Below are 23,018 nucleotides of genomic sequence, written 5' to 3' on the forward strand. Positions count from 1 at the left end.
TTCTGGTTTTCGTTTCTTTAAATTTTCCAATCTAATTTGCATTAGAAAAGAGTTGAGATTTTATTCATTGAAAATGATTTTTTTTTGGCCAATTTTTCGTGGTAATGTTAGTTTAATTTTAATTTATATTAAAATTTTTCGTTTGTCATTGAAAATTCGACTTTTCATTGATGTTTATGATGTTGATGAGAATGATGATTTGAAATGAAATGTCATAACCATTTGATGTTACTACTGGTGGTATATGTTTGATGTGAGAACCCCGATTACAAAATGTGTCAATGTGTTTATCACAGGTATAATTTACCGACATCAGAAATGATGAAAGAAATATATTTGATAAGATTTTCAATCGTTTGGTTTTTTTTTGGTTAAAGCAACACACACACACTTGTATGTTATTTGTGTTAATCAAATAAACACACAAATCGGATCGAAGATATTGAAGAAAAAAAAGATTAACTGATTTATATAACGAGGAGAGAGAGAGAGAGAGAAGTTGTACACATTACAATCACAATCCAAACACCACACAGGTTTAGGTTTCAATCTTTTCCATTGAAAATGGATTTTTTTACTTAATTTATGTGATATTATATCCAGGAGAAAGTAAAAAAAATAGCGATAACTTTATAGCTGTTGTTAATCACGATTATCATCAATTTGTGGGGGGAACCATATCATCGATGTTGTTTTATGTTTATCCCCTCTCCATACACTAACATCCTAACTACCACCCTCCATCAACCAGAAAAAACCACAATCCAATAAAAAAAAACCAAACCATATGGCATTCAAACATTTGTGTTTAGTTTGTAGGTTCATATTTCGACCATAGTTTATTATTATTATTATTACGTAGAAAACAAACGTAGAAAAAAAAACAACAACAATTGCAATGACATTTGACTTTATTTTGGATTCAGAAAATTCAATTCACTCTTTTTTTTTGGCATTCAGGATTCGCAAATCATGAATTGAACAATGAAATGAACTGTGTGTTTGTAAAACACATCATCATCATATCAATAAATCTTTTGGATAAATTCAATGGAAATTTCTTTCTTTTTTAAATATTCATTTTGCCGAAAAAAAAGAATAATTTTTATTTTAAATTTTCTCTCTCTCTTTTAACAGATAATTTAAATTTTTTTTTTCGCTTGCTGGTAATAATTTTCATTAACTCAATCAATCATTTGGAAAAAAATGAAAATTCTATGGAAAATAAATCGAAATTGCCCAAATACAAATGAAATAAAAGAAGAAAAACACGATAAAGTTGATACGATGTAAGTTTCTCTTTGGTTTGTTTTCAATGAATAAAAATCAATTTTTTGAACCAAAAAAAAAAAAAATAATAATAAAAAAAATATTAATGGGCCATATATATTCCATATAACACAAAACATCTTACTTTATTATAATAATCATAATAATCATCATCATCATAAATGATACATTGCCCGGATATTTAAAATGGGCATGTAGAACGAAAAAAAAAATATCAAATTTTCCACCGTAAGTAAGGTAAGGTAAGGTTTGGTCATATTTTGAAAGCAATAAACAACAACAAAAACAACATTTGCCATATGGATCAATAATTAGTTCTATATTTATAAAACAGTGTTTGTGTGTACGGAAAAACATTGTTTGGGAAAAACATTCATTTGAATGAATGATGATGAACTAATCATCAAAAATTGTAGTAGAAAATTTAACCGAACCAAACCAAAAAAAAAGTCATCAATCGAAATGATCAAAAGAAGAAGAAGAAGAAAAAAAACCTGACAGGTTCGAGTATGAATGAATGATTAATCAAATAATCAGCAACAACAACAACAAATTGACCAGACCTTAGTTTTGAAATGTAAATTATTTTTGTCTTTTCTTTCTAGTTTACCTCACACACATACATACATAATGAACACCTTAATTTTGTAATCGAATCTGAATATTTCTTTTTCTTTTTTCAGAAAAAAACAAAACAAATTCGATTGAATTCAATGATGATGATAATGATGAAGAAAATAATAAAACATTCTCCCATAATCAATCCAAATTTTGGTTGAAAAAAAAATCATTTCTCATCATCATCAAACAATATAATCAAATAGGGAAAAATATAGTAATATCTATTCACATTGTGTAGGTGTCCAATGAATAAATTCAAATAAATTCATTTCAATTCTATTCAATCATAATAATCGTATGACTTGATTAATAATTATTATCGTTGAATCATGAACAATGTTTTTTTTTCAATCAAAGAAAAAAAAATGTAGTGTAACAAAAAAAAAGGAAAACATATGGCCATATCAATCATATAATAAGACTGGTAGATAAAATGATAAAAAGAATGATTGAACAACAACAACAACAACAACAACAAAAATATTCATTTCTTGACTTGTGTGATTGAACTCGAATTTATTTCATTCCATTTTTTTGCATAATAATGATCGGTGTGAGAATAATAATGATGATCATCATCATCTTGATGATGATAATGATGGCCGGTAAATCGAAGTAATAATTAGATTATATTTCAATGTGGTCAATGTATTTTATGTTTTGTCTTTTTTCTGTATGTATGTATTCGAAAAAGTTATTGATATTTTGAGTGTGTTCTCATTGTATATTTTTTCGTTGTTGTTGTTGATTGAATTTGTCACGAAAATGAAGGAAAATATTCTGTTTTTGTTGTTGTACCATTCGGATGTTGATTATCATGATGACGACGTTCCCCAACATCACCATCATAACATTGACAATTTTTTATTCACATATGTTTTGTCACAATTGACAAGTTCATTGTCATTTTGCAAAAAAAAAAACAAAATTTTCTGGCCAACTTGTTGCACAACTACCCCCTTAACCTGATATTGATGATGATGATGAGAATGATTGCAGAACAATGTGGTCACACACACACAATGGGCATTTTGTATTCGATTTTTTGCTTTGCTTGCTTGCGTGTGTGTGGCATCCTAAATATCCTTTATTTGGCTGACCCGAAATGACATCTTTAACCTCTATTTGATATTCGAAATAATTATGGAGCCAGGTTACAGGAGTGGTGTAAACAACAACAAAAAAAATTTTAAATCATTCCCCAACATCTACGATCCCCACCATAATAATATCTTAATGTCAACGAATATTATTGATGTAATTCTTTTTGGGTTTTTCATTTATAGGGGTTTCACACTACAGCAATATTTCATGAAATATATACACGAAAATATTTCAGCCCATAAGGTTGAAATGGACTGAAATATTGCATTTGAAATATTTCATTCACATTGCTGCTAGTGTGAAACCCCTATTACAATAAGGCGTAAATTATTGAATCTTTTTTTGCCCCCGAAATTTCATTCAGTTTGTGACTAAATTTTTAGAAAATTTTCTATTGTTTTTCCTTTGATCATTTTCTTTTCTTATTCTCCTTTTTTAGTGATACGTGAACAACATTTATGATGATGTTGATAATGATTTGCATGTCAAATAAATCTGTCCATTTAATTTTTGTTGTTGTTGTTGTAATAAAACATTGAATGATGAACGACATATCATAATCAGTAGGGGGAAGGGATATTTGCATTGAATCGAAAAAATGATCATTTTTTTTCTTAAAAAATTTTTGATTTGCGAACAAAATCCTCACCATTATGGTGATAATGATTGTTTTTTGCTATTATGGAAAGAAAAATTAAAAAATTAATTATTTTAGGATATTTTTTTTTCTTGCCATCAAAATTCAAAATTTAATCAACCGAACAACAATGCCGAAAAAACAATTGATAAAAACAGATTGATTAAAGAAAAAAGGGGAAGAAAAAAAATGATGGCGCAATTTTCTGCTGTTAAAAGAAACAAAATAAGATTTGATCACCTGATCATCATCATGTATTCCAATATTATATTATCATAGCCGTATTCGGCAAAATCAAACCCACACACACACACAGTTTGATTGAGACGATTTTTTTCATTGTTGGTCAACAAATTTCGTATGCTTATCATCACCATTTACCATCATCATCATCATCATCATCAGTATTAACAGTTTTAACAATTAAAATAAAAATTGATCATCGTGAGCTATCCATGCATTCATCTATCCATCCATCCAATGTGATTGGATTATGCTTTTTGCAAGTTTGGTGTTTTTTTTTTTGTGGAAATATTGGCCAAAACTTATTCATTCTCAAACACACACACACACACTGTATATGGTACAATTAATTTCAACTAAACTATTCTCTCTATTGTCTTTAGCAAGATCTTCTCTCATTCTGACTGACTGATTACGGGGTCAATCACAATTCACATATATAAGTCATCTATCAACAAATTAATCTCGTTCAACTCGTTCAACAATGTTTTTTAATATTCAATGATCGAACAAAAAAAAAAAGATGAGCCAAAAATCCATATGGATTCATTTTTGCTTGGTCTTGTTCGATCATTATCTGCCTACCTGTTGTTGTCTAATAATTTTATCTTGTTTTTATTCAAGTTGTTGTTGTTGTTGTTGATCTATCTATACTAAATGAATCATATATCACGCTGTGTGATTATGTTCCATATAGGAAAAAAAATGTATTAATATGAAAATCGAACGAAGGGAAAAAAAATTTAGATTTTTTTTCTGAGAAAAAATGAAAATAATCACGGCATGTTAAATCTCAGTGATGTAAGCGTGTATCATCGAATATTGTTGTTTCAAATGGGTTCAGAACGAAATAATTGTTTTTGAACAATATTTCAATTAGAAGAAGAAGAGTGAGAGATGGCCAACGATCAACGAAAACAAATCATTGAATTTTATCTATATAAATCAGTAGAATCAGTTTTGTTTTTTTTGATTTAGAGCAAACGTTGTTGATAGAAATGATGATACGGTTTTCAAGATTTTGATCATCATCATCATAATAAATGATCAACAACAAGAGAAAGAAAACGAAAATATCAAGTTCGATATGATATATTGAATATTTTAAAGTGAAACATATAAAAACCGTGACGAGATGGAATAGATTGTTTTTGTGTGATGTTGAAAAAACACTTTAAAAAAATTTCTGATGGAAATCCATTCCAAAATCTTTATTCATTCATTTATGATGCATCAATTCTTCAAGAAAAAAAAATAAAATAAGATGAATGTCTGACAACAATTGGATTGGAATGTTTTTCCATACATACATTATGGTTTTTGTGATTATTTACACGAAGATAATATTTTTAAATATCCATATACACAACACACAATCAATCAATAAATCTTCCATAAATGGAATGTGTATTTTGTTTATACAGGATATGTTTGGGGGAAAAAATCATCTATTTCGACTATTTTTGCATTGTCGAAATAGATGATGATTTTAAATAAAATTTTGAATTTTTTTTGTCATTCAATGATTTTAGAATGATGAAGCAAACGCCAGACATTTTGATTTACCATTTCTTTGAATCAATCGAGAATAATCTATCATTATTTTGATTCATGGCGTAGGTGGCTATTTTAATTATTAGCCTGGATGTCGAAATGTTTTTTTGCTTTGTTGTTTTCGTTTTTGATTTGATTTTATGCAAATAGGAAAAAACCAAAATAATTAATAAGAACAAAACAGATATTAATTGATAACAGATAAACAAAATAAGGTTATTCGTAATAATGTATCCAATCTGGCCAAATTGTAATAAATTTAAAAAAAAATCTGAATTTTTTCCCCATCAATAAACACACAACATCCTACAACATTCAAACAACAATTAACATTGAATTCACATTTATTTTGTCTGCCTTTTTTTTACTGAAAATTTAAGAATTTAAATGTTTTCCATAGAATTATTCAATGGATTTTGCAACATTGTACCAATTTGTTTCAAAATGAAAATGAAATGAAATAAATATCGTTTATTTATGATAATTATCGATATGGCTTAACGTAACATTTATTTGTTTTTGTTTGCTTGCTATGGAAATAATTTTCGTTTTCCATTTTAAAACAACAGTAAGTGAGTGAGAGAAGAAAAGGGTTAAAATACAAGATTTAATCGTAGTGAAAATTCAAATGAAAACTAATAACAATAAAATGATTTCAATGCAAGCTGATAGAGAATACAAAACAAAAAAAATATGGTTTGCTCGAATCAGCAAACATTTTTGTTTTCCACTTTCCATACGAATGAAGTAAATAGGAGAAAAATTATCGAAAACAATTTATCCAAAAAAAAAGTTGAAGAAAATAAAAAATAAAAGTGTATAGCATCCATAAATTGGATTTTGATAGGACACAAACAATTTACCCTTGTTGTTATTTGGTCTATTCACATTACCAATTCTTTTTTTTTGTAGAAAAACGAAAGCAGTATTACCCTTTTTATTATTATTATGATCATTCAAAACTGAAGTAAATTTTAAGTAGTAAAACCAGAAATGTATACAAATTCCATTTCGATATTGACCATTTTCTATTGGCGCGGTATTCCCGTTTATGATGATTATATTTTCAGTAAGCAATAATTTGTTACTCAACTTTGAATATTCATCTTTTTTTTCTCGATATTGGTTCTTTAGTTTTCCATTGATAACACAAATAAATTCTCATTTTAAAAGTTCAATACAATCGGATTGATTTTTGTTGTTGTTGTTGTTGTATGTTTTGTTCGAAACATTATCATTTTAAATAGTTAAATTATTCACAAGCTTACCGAAAAAAGAAACAATAATTATTATTTATGTATTTGCGATAATTGCGTGCCAATATCTTGTCTGTTTTTGTTTTTTCTTACACGAATCTTTTCGCTAATATGATTAGGTTGTATAAGAACATAATTCATTTTCTATGTTCTTCGTGTATCGATGCAAACATTGTATCGATTTTTTCAATTTTCTCCTCCTGTTTTCCTTTAAGGTTAATTTTCCCTGATGTGAGAGCTTAAGTCGACAAGACTTGTTTTGTTGTAAGATAACTTTCAATCGGATGCTTTTTATATCCGGTGTTTTGGTTTTTTTATCGGCTTTAAGATTAATTAACTTTCTCACCATCATCATCATCGTAATAAGTTGATGTTCAATGTCGATGTCATCGAAATGTTTTTCGTAAAAAAATTATGATAATAAAATCACGGTAAACTTTCTTCTACCTGAGAAATTTTATTAAACAGCAATAATAAGGTGTCATTTTATCTTCAAAAATCAGTCTGCCAGTAAAACTTTGATCGTATCATTTTCACCAAAAAAAACAAAAGTAGATTTCCAAAATGATAATTATCAATCATTGACAATTGAAAAATCAGTAGTAATTTTCACTACAGCTACTACCACAATTGAGAAATGACCATAATAATAATGACGATCATCAGCATCATCGTCATTATCAGGGGAGATAGGTTAATCATTAGTCCGGATGTACTGTAATTAGATCTTGACAATTTTGATTTTTTCAATGTCAATTTATGAATGTAAATTAAGGAAAAAAACGATGGTGTAACTAAGAAAGTTTACAACAAACAAGAATTTAAAAAAATCATCAGCACCAATCGTTAAAATGAAAACGACAAACAACAACGTGTATACATCATCAATTGATATCAATGATGGCAATGATGTATCATCATAAAAAAATTAAACTTTCTCACCGAAAAAACATGAATGATCACATCAACCTTCTTGTGTAAGAATACAACAAAACGACAGGATTTTGTCAATTTGGATTTGAATAAATTTTTTTTTTCGTTGAATTGGGGAAAGAAAATGCCGACATTAATGATTTTGTCTTGTCTTTTCTTGTTTTGTTTAGTTTCTTATAATCATTAATTATTATAGTAACAAATAAAACTAAGCAAATCTTATAATAATGTATGTGTGTTTACAATCATAATCATTGATGACATCCGATGAATTTGAAAAGCAAGATTTCATTTTTAAAATAATCAAAAAGGAAGTTGGAGTAAAAAAAGATCAAAATAAGAGAAAAAGAAAGCGAAAGCAAAAATAGATTGGCAAACTAATCCCCGTACAATCTTGTATTCAGTGAAAATAATAATTTTAAATTTTTTTCAATTCAAAAATGAAACTTTTTTTCTTTTTCTTTTTTCTATGTTTACGAAATGACGATGATGATGATGAAAAAAACATGAGAATCAAGAATTAATTAATTTTTTTCTGTACTACTTTGCTTCTTTACTTAACATTTACGTTTTCTTTTTTTTCTTTTTCTCATTCTTATAAGCTCAAACAACACTGGACTTGAAATGATTTAATTTTTTTTTTCAGTTGTTGTTGTTGTTGTTGCTGTTGATATTCAAACGTGATTCTATCATTTCAAAAGATTTTTGATTTGATAGATTCTATTCTTCAACAACGAAAAAAAATGTTCAAATTCTTTATCACTGATTCTTGTTGAGAGAGAGAGAGAGAATCTTGAATTACATTTCTCTTGGCATATGTTTAATTCATTTATGATGATGATGATTATGATTATGAAAGTTTTTTCTAATATTTACGACCATTTCAAACACAAACCAGGACACCGTAGCACAATATCATCATAGAATGAATTTTTTTTCTTATTTAAAAAAAAAATTAATTAAAATTTGAACATTTGCCCAATAATAATAATAATAAGGTTCTTCTTTTATTTATTTTAGCTCAGAATCATTGCTATGAATGTAAATGAATTCTTGTACAGGAATATTCTGTAGTAGAAAATGAAAAGAGAATTTGCATAGATTTTAATTCTATCTGAATTTGAAAAGATTAAGTTTTAATTTGTTTCAAAAAAAAAATTCTGTTGTGAACAAGAAAATAATAATAATGTTTGAAAGTTGTTGTTGATGTCGAAGTTTTTGCTGTTATTTTCATCAACATCAAATTCTTATGTAATAATTTTGAAATTGAAATAAATATTTTATAGTTATGATTGAACTTTTGCTTATCAAAAAAAAACAAACCCAAAAACAAGGTTATTTTATTATTATTATTATTCAGGCGCATGCGATTTTCCAGGTTTTTTGTTTGTTTGTTTGAAAATCTATTTTGAATTCTAAGCAAAATTCAATCAATCAATCAACAGTGAGAAAAAAAAACGCAAAGAATCTGAATTCAAATTAAAATTGTATCATATAAAAACTGATTTGATTGACATGATGGACCTAATGGATTTGCTATGGATTTGTTTTTTTTCTACAAATAACGAAATGAAAAATTAAACTTTTCAACAACCGCAACCAAAACAACAATAACATCATTATTCGATATTTTGAAATGAAATAATGAAAAAAAAACAACAGGTTTTATCAACAAAGTTTTTGTTTTTGCTATCAATTTTTTTTTGGCTATATGATCGAATCTCGTAGAAAATTGTAATTTTCACTAAGTAAAAAACAACAAAAATTTTCTGTGATACGTTTGATGCATCTCCAATTTTGGGCAATATGTAAAATTAAATAGCCAACAACAAACAAAAACAACAAAAACAAAAACAAAAAAAAAAAACAAAAGCGTGTATCCTGAATATGAATATATCGGATTTAATCATGGCAAATGAAAAAATATTCAATTCAATTGCCAAAAAAAAACAAAACATAATACACCGACGCAATTTTGTTTGTTGCTGTTGATTAAAAAAAACAAAAAACAAGCCTTTTTAATTCGTGTTTCGTTGTTGTTCCATCTTGAATGATGATCTATCACATTGTTTTTTGACCTCTTGGATTTTTTTTTCCAGAATTTTTCAATTTCAATTTGAAAAAAACACCGTTTTCACTGTAAATATTTGCTTTTAAACGATCTATCAATATCTGTATCTTTATTTTTTTCTGATAATCATTTCCTGATATAATCTATCAAACATTAGCGAATATTGAATTCTTGTTTATTTTTTTCTGGTAATGTTAAAAAAAGAAACGAAAGAACATCAAAAAATAGAAATATTAAAAGCAAGGTGCGTCACAATATATGTACATCCGCCACAATCATCGATTTCATCATGGTTATTATCAGATAGAATAAATGAATGAAATTTCTAAGAAAGAAAAGAAAAAATTCAGGGGTAAGGCTTATGGTTAGTTTTAGTTATTACCTTGACCTTTGTGTCTGTTTTTTTGGAAAAATTATTTCTTATGATGATCAATATTGGTGATCGAATAATGATTTTTCGCTCTTCTGATTTTTTTTTCTTGATGCGTTGGTGTTTGATTATATAATATTGTTTTTCAATATTGAAAAAGATGGATAATTCAATCAAATATGTGTGTGGGTATTGTGTTAGTTTTTCATCATCATCATTTTTTTCATGCTAAATAATCGATATGAACATTATCAAAAATAAGTAAGTGTGTGTGTGACTTATTGGCTATTCGGATATATTGATTATTTTGTATCCGGAAAGTGTGAAAATGATGATGATGGCTTGGCTCCACACCTTCAAATATCTTTAACAACAACAAAATTGCTGATCATGATCATGATGATCATTATTATTACCTATTCTAATCAGTAATTTTCGATCAGATATTAATTGAATTAATTAATAAATTACAGGTTGCATTTTTTTCTCCAGAAAAACAACAACCTTTTAACCTATGTGAATTTTTAATTGTTTAAAGTGAAAAAAACCGTAATTAAAACAAGAGAAAAAAAGGGGGTAATTAATGATTGGTTAAAAAAACCAATTTATTACAGCTCAATATTTCAAATATTTATGATTTTCATTCATTCTTCATCAATCTCAATGAAGTTTTAATTAAATTCTTTGAATATTTTTTTTTCTCCATAAGGAAATGTGGCCAGCAAAGATTTATTAATCGTGGCTAATAATTTTCCTAAGTGATTAACCACTATACTAGGCTATCATATATCGAATAAAGTTTATGGAAAATGGCTGAAACAATCACCACCCCCACACACAAGTCATATAAGATTTCTTTTTTATGATCATCATATTCCAGTGCAAACATAACCACATAAAATTTTGTTATTTTTTTTCTTCTTCTATACTTCCGATTGATTAATTGAAAGTTAATTGTAAAACAATTGCAAATGAACAATTAGGCAATAACATCGTCGACCGAAGGGGATAGTAACATTTAAAAAAAATGCTTGAACTTTTACTAACAGATGAACAAGGAACAACAGAATTTTTCTTTCAACGTGTTTCTGTGTGGGTGTAATAAATTGTTGTTTTTGGCTACGAATGAATTGATGATGTTTTTTTTCGCTCTCCAGTTGGATGTGTGTGTTTTGATTCTAATTAAATCGAACGAATGATTTTTCATTTTACATCAAAGAAGAGTCAGAAAAGTCAACAAAATATTCTTGAAAAAGTTTTTGTTTTCGGTGATATAATATATTTATCGAGAAACATAAATGAATGCCTGGAACAATTACAACAACGACAACAGAAAATTCATCTAATCAAGTTATAAAGAAAAAAATTAATTAATTAACTCATCATTTTATAATTTATTTTCAGGATTTTTATTAGTATTTTTGTCCATGTGTGTGTATGTGTTTGATATGAGAAAATGGAATCGATTAATCTTGTTTGATGATATTTTTGACCAACGTTTTTTTTTCATTCGAAAGCAAGACATCCAATGTGTATGTGTGTGGTCATAATATTTATTTATATGAATATTTTATACAGGGTGTTTTTTTCTCCCGAAAATAAAAACAATTTACAATTCTTTTGAAACAAATAGGAAAAAGTAATAACTTTTTTTGTTTGGTTTCACTATCGACAATCCAATAACACTCTGTAAATATATTCAACAAAAAAAAATTGACTTTCACATCGTCTGTGTGTGTGTGTGTGTGTTCAATTGAATGATACAATTTCTTTTTAATGACTTTATAGCAGTTATAAGACGAAGAAGATGCGTAAAAGGAAAAAAAGAAAAGCAAAAGAAATACATCAATCTTTTCAAATTTCTTTCACCGGAAAATAATAATAACAAACCGGTCATATATTCGGGATATAATAATTCTTTTTTTTCATCATCATCATTCGGTATTGGTTTGATTTTTTCGTTGTTGTTGTTGTTGAATATTGGATGCAATGATGGTAATTAAAATTGTTTTTTTTTGTCTTTGAATGTTACAAATGAATTTATTGGTTCAAGAAAGATTGTCTTTCATTGATGACAATCTCTTCAATTCAACAATTTTTGTCATTCATTTCAGTGTGTATGTGCCATAAAATGACATTTTCCAATCGATATATTTTTATTCTTCTTCTTTTTTGAGCAAAATAACACAACGAATATTAATGACTACAGAGAATTATTTATTATTATTGCCTGTTTTCTTTTCATTTGAAAGTTTTTCATTTACATTCACAATGATAATGATGTAATGTTAAGTTTACTTTGTTGTTGTTTATTTTTTTGGATAAAACAAAAAAATAACTTCTCAAGATTCAATGAATATCATCAGAATTTTATTACATTACATAATTACTTTTATTTCAAATTTTGTCCTTTTTTTTCCAAAAATATTTTGGGTGGTTTCAGGAATATTTTGAAATCATTTCAAAGTAAATAAATCAATGTTTTGGTTGTCTTTGTTTCTTGAATGAAACAAATATGGAAAAAGATAAGAAAATTTGCATAACAATCATCATCATCATAGAGATGATCAACCGAATATTCAAATGAAAAAAGAATAGTAATAGGGTGTTTGTTTTTGGTTGAAAATTGTCAACAAACAACAATAGTGATCAAACAACCATAATCAAATACATTCAACAAAACTTGCTAAAAAAAATGGATTTGAATGGATGAATATTATTTGTTGTTGTGACAGTCGTTTCTCGTTGCTTGTATCATGATCTGGTCAATCATTTCTTGTCGTTGATACTTTTTCCCTATTCTTCCATTATCAGTTTAGAAATTTTTTAATTTTCATCATCATCACCATCACTATCTATCTATTTTATCTTTCATTCATTCATTCTATCAATGACTTTGATTGCAATTAAAAACAACAACAACAACAACAACAATGACCAAAGAACAACATTGTGACAACAAAATGTTGACAATCAAGCACTATAAATAGCTCCAATTTCTTCTTTTTTGGCTTTCTTCAAAAGAAGAAATTCAATTGTCATTTGATTTTTTTTTGCTGAAACAACAACAGCAATCAAAATAGTCAAGTATTATTGGATTGAAATAGTACATTATCGTATAACACACACACACACGAAATCTATTGTCTTAGATACGTGATCCATTCAATTTTTGGTGGGCAATAAAAGAAATTCAAGTCAATTCAATTGAGAACTTTCGAAACAAAATAAAATTCAATTCAAAATTTCTTTTTTTTTGTTTTGATTGTCTGTCATCATTATCATCATCATCATCATCATCATCTTTTAATCGTTTGTCGAATTATATATTTTTTTCCATAATAATAAAATGATTATGGGCTTGAATCGAGAATATAACGAATAACAAATGAACGAATGAATTGAATTGAATGGATGGAGAGGATGTGACAATTAATTTTCATCTTCAAAGTTTTTTTTTATTGTTTTGTTTTTTTGTTTGTCATTTTTCATTTTTGATTTGAAAAAATGATGATGAAAAAGATATGGGAAATAGATTCTTGTGTTGAAAAAAAATCGTTATGGATATATCTCTGCTGGCAATAATTATTCATAAAATATTTTTTTTTTGTTTGTTTCACATTTATTAATCAAAGATAACAACAGAAATTTTCTATAATGTTTTTTTTTGTTGAATATTATTGTCCATTGTCATTTCCTATTCGATTATGATCGAAACAAACAAAAAAACGAAAATATGATAATTAATACCGAAGCAACAATCAAATCGCACACACACACACATACCTAGATAGATAAATTTCTGACCATTTTGATAAACCAGATGTTTAATGCGCTAGGTGTAACAACAATTACAACAACAACAACGACAACGAAATCGGGTTATTCAGTTTTGTTTTGTTTTGTTTGAATAAAAAAAAAATTTCCTATCCATCCACCCACCTTTAGTTTAAATTCAATTGAAAATTCAACGATGCATTTTTTTGTTTTTTGTTTTGGAAAATACGTGATTGTAATTTAGAATCAATTATTAATCTCATAACTCATACCGAAAATAATGATGATCATAATGATAATGATAATCAATCGTACGTTTTGGGCTGTGGTCATATAGATATTTTTTTTTTTATATTTAAAGTTTTGTCGGTTGGAAATTTTGAAAAATTCATTCCTACTGAATGGCCGATAGATGTCTCGCATCGTTCATCGATGAACAAAAAAAAACGACCATATTTTATTTTCGTTGTTGTTGTTGTTGAAGATTCAACAACGACAGTGCTGAAGAAAGATATACGGGTTTTCTCTCTTTTGATGCGGATGATACAATGTCGATCATTCAAATTCAAATTCAAATTCAATTCGACTGATAATGATCATCATGACCATGATGGAGAAAAAAGGCTTTTTTTCAATGATGACCGATAGATTTTTTTTCTCTCTCTTCTTTCGGAATGTCCTCAATTGCCGAATTGCCGAACAACAGAATAGAAATAAACATTTTTTTTTGACAGACAAACTGAATAATATAATATAATTTTCGATCAACCAAAAAATTTGTTTTGTTTTGTTTTGTTTTGTTTGTTCCAGGTCATTCCATTTCAATTCAATTCAATTCGGAAGAAACAAAATCTTTGATAAACGAATTGAGATGATGATGATGAACGAGAACTGAAGAAAAAAAAGGTGTTGTCGATAAATAAACATATTTTTGAACGGGTTTAAATGCGAAAAAGTAAAGACGATGGAAAATCAAACAAAACAAAACAAAAACGAAAAAAAATTTCCAGGTTGAATGAATGTCGATGAATGACAATTGATGCTCGATTTGTTTCATTTTATGTTTTTCTTTTTGTTACCTACTCACACTACCTATCATTTTCTTTTCTTTTTTTCATTTGCTGTTTGTCTTTGAAATTGATCAAAATCAAATCATCATAAGAATAAGATGATGATGATGATCAAACTGACAAGGTTTTCTAAAACTGTTTTTTTTTTTGTTTGCAAATGAAAACAAGTCATCATCGTGTGTGTGTATGATGAGCAAGGTAGAAACCTATTCCCGAATTAGATCAACATCGAATGATTTCCGTATCGAAAATGCATAACATTTTTTTATTTCGATTATTATTATCCACTGATCACATTATTATCATATAAGAAACTGAACATCTTTCGAAGAAACAAAACCATATATTCAATCCCTCTCGGGATTATTTTGTTTGGTTGAATTGAAGTTTTCAATTGAATTTAAATAATATGATTCGAATGCAAAAGAAAAAAAAGGGATGAAAATCATTCATTCATTCATGTAACCAACCAATTGTTGTTTGATAACAATTCTTTAGATTTTAAAGTAAATTCTCGACAACAACAGATTCGAACACAATGATTATAATCAATTTTCGAAATGAAAAAAATTCAAATAGGAAGCATAGTGAACAAAAAAACTTATATCAGATCTCGAACAACAACAACAATGACAATTGAGCCATCATTTCATTTCTCAATCCAAGAAAAAGATGATTATTATGATAATTTGTATGTATATGGTAAACCCGGGTTTTTTCTTTCTTTAAAAAAAAAAAATAAAATCAACCAAAAAATAGATAAAACTTTGATTGACTGGCCTATTGGCCTGCCAATTCAAACATTGAATAGAAAAAATATATTCAATTTTTTTTTATTGTGTGTAACGCCTTGGACGAGCACGAGCATCGAATTGATTTTTTTTTTTGTTGTTAAATTCATATTCATCATCGTAATGATAATAATTGGTCGTATGCCGTGTGTGTGTGTGTGTGTGTTGGTGGCGGTGGTGGTGATGATGATTGTAAAGATGGTGGTCGATGTTGATCATCATCATTATCATCATCATTTTAACATCCTTATCATCATCCTGATATTTTTGGATTTAGTAAATAGCCATTTTTTGGCCATAACAAACAAACAAACAGAAAATAATTGATGCATCAATCCTTGAGAATGAGATTTGTTCTTTTTTTGAATATTTAAATTTGAATTCGCTTTTTGTTGTTTATCTTTTCAATTGTTCAATGAATTTTACTTAGATAATGTTTCCGATCATATTCTACTACCAATTTTTTTTCTCTCCTATTCCAATTCATTCATTCATTCATTGAATTTGATCATTATTATTGGCATCAAACATCAAACAGCAATAACATTCAGTTATCATCAACATTATTATTTTTCAATTGATATTGAAAAAAATTGTTATTTATTGGTCATTCATAATTCAATTGTTTGTTTGTTTGTTTGTGTGTGGCCGATTAGTTTGGTAATTTTTTTTCTCTCCGTTCTTGTATCGATATATGGAAAGAATGTTTGATTTTGTTTTCTGTTTTCTATTGGTGGTGGTGATAAGTTTGCTAAAGAATACTTTAAAAAAAGAGGCCGGATACCCGGATTAAAAGTCATTGTGTATGTATGTAATTCACATTGGCATATCATACAACAACATCAAGGATAAATATGATCGATACGATTGATGATTGATCGATTCGATCTATACATACATGCACACACAATAGAAATGATCAATTGATGATGATCAACAGACTTGTTTGATGGTAATTTGTTGCTGTTTTTCTTTGGAAAAAAAGAAATATTTTTTTGGGTGTAATTTCATTTTCTTTCATTCGAAAACACGAAGAAAATGTTTTCATTTTTTTCATTTTCATTGGTCCAATTAGTCTGATAAATCATTGATAAGATTTTTTTTGTAATTGTTTTGGCCCATTATAATCATCATGATGATGATGATGATGATGATTACAATCATGATAAAGATAATCATCATCCATAGACAAATTATCGATTATATCACGAATTTTGAGAAAAATTTGTTCAGTCGAATCAATTCGGCATTTTTGATATTTTGTTGTGTTGTTTAGCTATTATTTAGATTGGCTTGTTTGTTTGTTTGTGTACATATGATTGATCATAAAAGCATTGATTGATTGATCGATTTGAAATGAAATGAATGAACCAAAAAAAAAGACGAAACGAAACAAATTTGGCTAAAAATTTGGTGTTTTAAAATATGATTTTTTCCAAAACAAAAGTTAACTAATTACCGAAATTCTGGCTATTATTATTTTCCAATTTTGATTATCGATTCAAAAAAAATTTCATTAATGTATCAACCGAATAATAGAGGTGTGCCTTACCACGATGACAATGGTCAACCGATACAATTGTTTTCGGTTGTTAACTATGATTGTCCATACACAATAGCCATTTTGAAAAAAAAATCATTCAATCATCACATTGATTTGCTTACAAAAAAAACTGATCATAACAAAATGACATGCTATGGATGTTGATTTTAATCAATGAATGAATGGAAATCAAATCATGATAGATCATCAAAGAACACAAATTCGGTAATAGTAAAATCAGTTTCTTGTTTACCATCATCATCATTATCGTCATATTCTGTTCTGTGTATGTTTAGACTGTCATCGCTAACCAGTGAAAGAAAGAAAAAAAAATACTAAACAGATAGAATGTTCATTCATACCGAATATATACCGAACAACAACATAGATTCATTCAGTAAAAAAAATTCAAACTACATGTAGATTGATCGAAAATATTCGTAGATTGATAGATTAATTGATTGATAAATATGATCATCATCATCATAATCATCATTCAATCCATCTAGTCTATCGAAATTTTCATTCATTCATTCATTCATATGTTTTCTTTGATCAACAATGGATTGAATGTTGATTGGGATGGTGGTTTTTTTCGAGAAAAAATAACATTTTTTGGTGGTGATGGTTTCCTTTTCATCGAACAAAAACTTAATGATCATGTTGATCGATCCCGATCACGCATGCTGTGTGTGCATGGATGTTGAAAACATTCTTTTTTTTTTTTTTGCTTATCGACCATCAAAACCATACAATATCGATGCTTCGAAAGTCAATCGGAAGAAAAAAAATGAATTTTCATTCTTTATATTTTCCATTGAAGATGATGAGAGAGATGGATGGATGATAATAAAAATGGATAATTATTGGCGTGATTGAGTGTAACTGACTTTTAGTGTGTGTGTTCGATATTCAATTCATTCATTCATTCATTTGTTTGCTGATTTTCTGGTTCAATTCAGTTCGGTTTGGTTTGGTTTGGTTGTTGTTGTTGATGTTGGGCGTTGTTTCGAAAAAAACCAACCATGAAACCAGAAAAAAGACTTTTTTTCATCAGTTCGATTATTATTATTCTTTTTTTTTGATCAATCGATGATTTCCATTTCATTTCTAGGTCGTGTTGTCAGCAAGCTTATTATTATTTTATTTTGATTTTACAATTGATTAGAATCAAAGAAAGAAAAAACAGGAAGAATTGAATAAAATGAATGTTTTGTCGTCGTGTATATGTAAAAGAATGAAAAAAAATCGATTCTTCAATGTTTTTTTCTTCAACCTATCTTCGCCATTGATAAATGGATGGATGGATGGATAGGTAGACAGACAATAAAACAGATCGTGATTGATTAATCACACTATCATCGATGCATGATTGAATTTTTTTTTTAATTTAAATTTAAAAAAATTTCAACAATTGAAAAAAGACAAATGATAAAATGACTGAATTTTGGACAAAAATGAAACAAAATGAAACAAAGAAACATTTCCTCTTCTTCAATTTCCAATACATACAATTTTGATTCGTTTTGTTATTTGTGATTGGATTCAATTCAAATGTTGTTTGTCACATTGTTGTTTTGGAAAATATGAAATTCTTTTAAGCAAAAAAACCATAGAATCCCGATTCGATTCCAATGCAAAAAAAAACACATTTCTTTTGGAAAAAAGTCAAATATCTGTTCGGGTTTGTGTGACAAATCAAAGTTTAAATTTATTTTCATCAAATATAGATGTTCTATTATTCTTTTTTTTTCGCAATTTGATTTGTCGACTTGTCACCAAACAACGATAACGACAACAAAGAAATTTTCAAAAAACTACATAAATTTACGAGCATCCAAAACGAAATTATGAATCACAAGAAAACAAAGACCATGTGTTTGTATGCCGAATAATCATCGACACACACACACACAATAATAAATATTTGACTGAAATATAGTTTTTGTCATTTTCTTTGGTTTAGAGAACATAAATTTTCGAGTTTTCGAGAAACAAAAAAGACCAAAAAACCGAAACCGAACAAATCAAAGACAAATCACCACCACCACCACCACCACCCCTTTCATTTCTTCATTTCTATTTCGGTTGTCGCACATCCACATACATTATCGTCGAAAAAAAACTTGTCAAATCTAAATTATTGATAGACAAAAAAAGGAAAAAACGTTTTAAAAAACGTGTTGGCCTTTTTCGTTTCCATTACCGAAATCTTTTTTTTGTTTATTTAGGGAATGTATTTTGACAAATAAATTATTGTTGATTATGATAACCCTATCAATTTAAAAAAAAAATGAAAAGGTGAATTTTTTTTTTCTTCGCAATTTCTTCCAATGGGATGCCATATGTCCATGATGTAGCATCCCATTAATTTTTGTTGTTGTCGTTGTTGACGGAATGACATTCATAAACAAAAGGCAACAGAAACGTTTTTGATTTGTTTATTGTAACATTTCATATTTCAATCTTATTCGGTGAATATGATATATATTGACAATGGAAACTTTTCTTTCTATCAATTTGTTTTTGTTTCTTACTTTCTATCAATTTTCACTTTGACAATTGAATGGATGGATGTCAGGAATTTTTTTTTTTCGGAAATAAAGGATAGTGGTGGGTCGGAAATGTTTTTCATTTAATTACCAATTTATGAATTTTTGTTATTGATTTTTCGATATGCAAAAATCAAAGAATAAATATGAATGACCAAGGTCGATGGCCATCAAACATCATAAAAAAATCATTTCATTCACAAAATTCATCATCATCATCATCTATAATTTTCGTTTTTTTTGTCACAAACAAATGATGATGAAAAGCAGAAGAGAAAAAATTGAACAATCGAATTTAAAATTCACATCATTCATTGAAGAAAGATCTTCACAATTATCTGATTAATTATCGTTGGACATCCATACATTGGACTGATTTTATAATTGTTAATTTCGAAACAAAAATTATCAGATTTCTCATTTCTTTCTTTCTTCTACTCTCTTATGTTATTTCTTCCGGAAATAATCATTTATTTTCATATAAGAAATTATAGAGATAATTTGTTGTCATCATCATCATTTGAAGTATTTATCATCATGATCATCCAGGTAAACTTAAATAATGACCCAAACATGATAATGTTTTTTTTAAATTAAAGAACAATCATTTTATCGAACAACAAGAAAAAAACCTGAATTGAACATGATGCTTACAAACAAAATTCACATCGAATTGTCTCATTCTGTGAATATAAACTAATCATTCATGAAGACAAAAATAAAATAAATGAATGAAATGAAATCAAATGGACAATTTTCTATAATCATAAAACAAAAAAATTACTGTGACAAACAAAGATTGTCCTGTTTTTTATTTTTATATGATGATGGGGTTGATGCTTAGTGAGAGAATAATATTCAGTACAATTTATCGACTTTAAGTTTATTTAAATAATTAACAATCAACAACAGTGGCAAATTTGGTTTTTTTTTGGTCATTCATCTGCTGCTGGTCACTAATCTTTTTCGGAATAATTTGGACATAATTGGAAATTTTCTTTTCTTGTTTAAAGAAATTAAACTTTTTTGTTTGTCACCAATCATTTTCTCATTCTTTATTTTTGCTTCAAACTATTATAATTATGGCATTTGCATAATTTTTTTTTGTTCTTAAATAAGAATGATGATGATGCTTGATGATTGTCGTTCGTTTCTTTTCTTTTTCTGATGATTCGCCCTTCTGTTTTGTTCTATTTGATGATGATGATAGGCGATCATCGTTATGATTATCCGACAACAGACTTGTATTATTAAATGTAAATCAAATGGAAAAAAATGAAAATAATGAATGAAAATAATGATAAGAAATGACAATTTTTGTTTCCAAGTTTGATTATTATTTTGTAATTATATCGGAATTTATCTTCATGATTGTTTTTGATGAATTTATATTTTTTAAGAAATTTCTTGAACAACAACAGATTGACCATCGTTATTGTCATCGGACATCATCGTTATTATCATTATTAAAAAACAGAAAAACTCTTTAGTTTTTTTCTGTTTTGTCAGCAACATCAACAATTCTATTGAAGTGATTTTCAATTATGACCAAAAATAGATAAATAGCTTGGTAGTAGTAGTTAATTATCATCACAATATAAAAAAAAGACAATTATCATCATCAACAACAGGATTGATGGTCATAATTTGGTTGAATCAAAAAAAAAACAAAAAACAAAATTGACCCAAACTTGGTTCAATGTAGTGGTGTATTATTTACTCATTCATTCATTTAATTTTACTACCTGTAATTTCATCATCATCAAACAGGATGATAACCTAAAATCTATGAATGCTACCTGTTGTTGTTGTTGTTGATAATGATTAGATGTGTGTGTGTATTATAATCACCGAAAGGAATAAATGAATGGAAATTGATGATGAAAATAGTAAAAAAAAAGCAACAGAAACAGCTCATCATCATTTGTCAACTGGTCATAAATAATTTCCTTTTATTTTATATTCGCATATAGAGAAACATCAAATAAGAAACAATAGGGCCAAAAAAAATCCTACAAACACTGTAAATGATTATGATGATTTTGTGACAAATCTTAATATAATTGACCTATGATGATGATGATGAACAAAACAAAATCTATCAAATGATAATGGTTGGTGATATGAGGGATAATAGTGGCGAATGAATGGTTGATTACCATATATTTACAATTAGATATTATTATTTTTTTTGGGCTAGATCATCATTATTTGTTAAAAATCCCCTTTTTGATTATAATTGGATTTTTTTCATAAATAATTTTTTTTTGTTTAATTCAAAAATAAAAAATGACAACCAAACAACCGAATGTTAATATCAAACCCATCATCGTATTTTATAGAGAAATTCATTCATTTTTTTGTCATCTACATTAGGGTGGTGATGACATTTCGAAACAACAGCATTTTCTTTTTCTTTTTTTTGGTTGTTGTTGAACAACAAAAATGAATTTATGAATGGAAGAAATGTTTGATTTGGATAACCGTTTTAAGTTGTAGAATTGAATACAAAACAAACAATTAAATAATGGGAAAATTTTCTATGAGATTTAATTAATTACAATTACAATATTTTCTAATTAATATCAACTAAATAACAGTTTTTTGTAACATCATTTTGTTGTTGTTGTTGTTGCTGGATGTTCACATAATAGATATCAATTATAGATAAATGGTTAATGTATGGAATACAATTCGTAAACCATCATCAAGTTGTCATAATCATCTGTATCATTTTGTATTTTTGAAAAAAATCACAACATTTGTGAATAGTCGAATGATTTTATAATTGAATTTTGGTGTCAAATCATTCAACAACCGCACACTTATGACATGTCATCATCATCATCATCATCATCAACATCTCTAACAGAACTTTGGGAAAGAAAAATGAACAATTCAGCAATTATCATCGTAAACCAGAACAAAAAAAAGTTACTAAAAATATCAATAATAACGGTTTTTTTCAAGTGAGGTTAACCAATACTTAAGTTTAAATAATTACTAAATTTGTTTGCACCGACAAAAAAAACACACCGTGAAAAACAAACACACGTGATTTATTTGAAAATGGTCATTTCCGGAAATGATTCGATGATTGAAATGAAATGAATAAATGCATGAATTGAACTGAAACGGACGAACAAATCAAAACCAAACCAAAACCAAACGGACAGACGACGATGATGATGATGATAAAATATGGA

The 23,018-nt window shown here is 27.5% G+C and overlaps 1 long non-coding RNA gene across 1 annotated transcript in view; it reads left to right on the top strand.

The window, feature by feature from the left end:
• The first annotated feature begins 1,039 nt into the window (after positions 1-1,039).
• LOC142645517 (uncharacterized) overlaps positions 1,040-23,018 on the top strand; it is a 68,199-nt gene continuing 46,220 nt past the window's right edge. The window contains exon 1 of the long non-coding RNA XR_012846641.1: positions 1,040-1,289. This is a non-coding gene — a long non-coding RNA (uncharacterized LOC142645517). The remainder of the gene's footprint in view (positions 1,290-23,018) is intronic.

Source organism: Dermatophagoides pteronyssinus, unplaced genomic scaffold (assembly GCF_027571235.1).
Source record: "Dermatophagoides pteronyssinus isolate colony J.1.1.1.1 unplaced genomic scaffold, Derpt_VIB-CSIC_2022.12 sq0013, whole genome shotgun sequence".
Lineage (NCBI taxonomy): Eukaryota > Metazoa > Arthropoda > Arachnida > Sarcoptiformes > Pyroglyphidae > Dermatophagoides > Dermatophagoides pteronyssinus.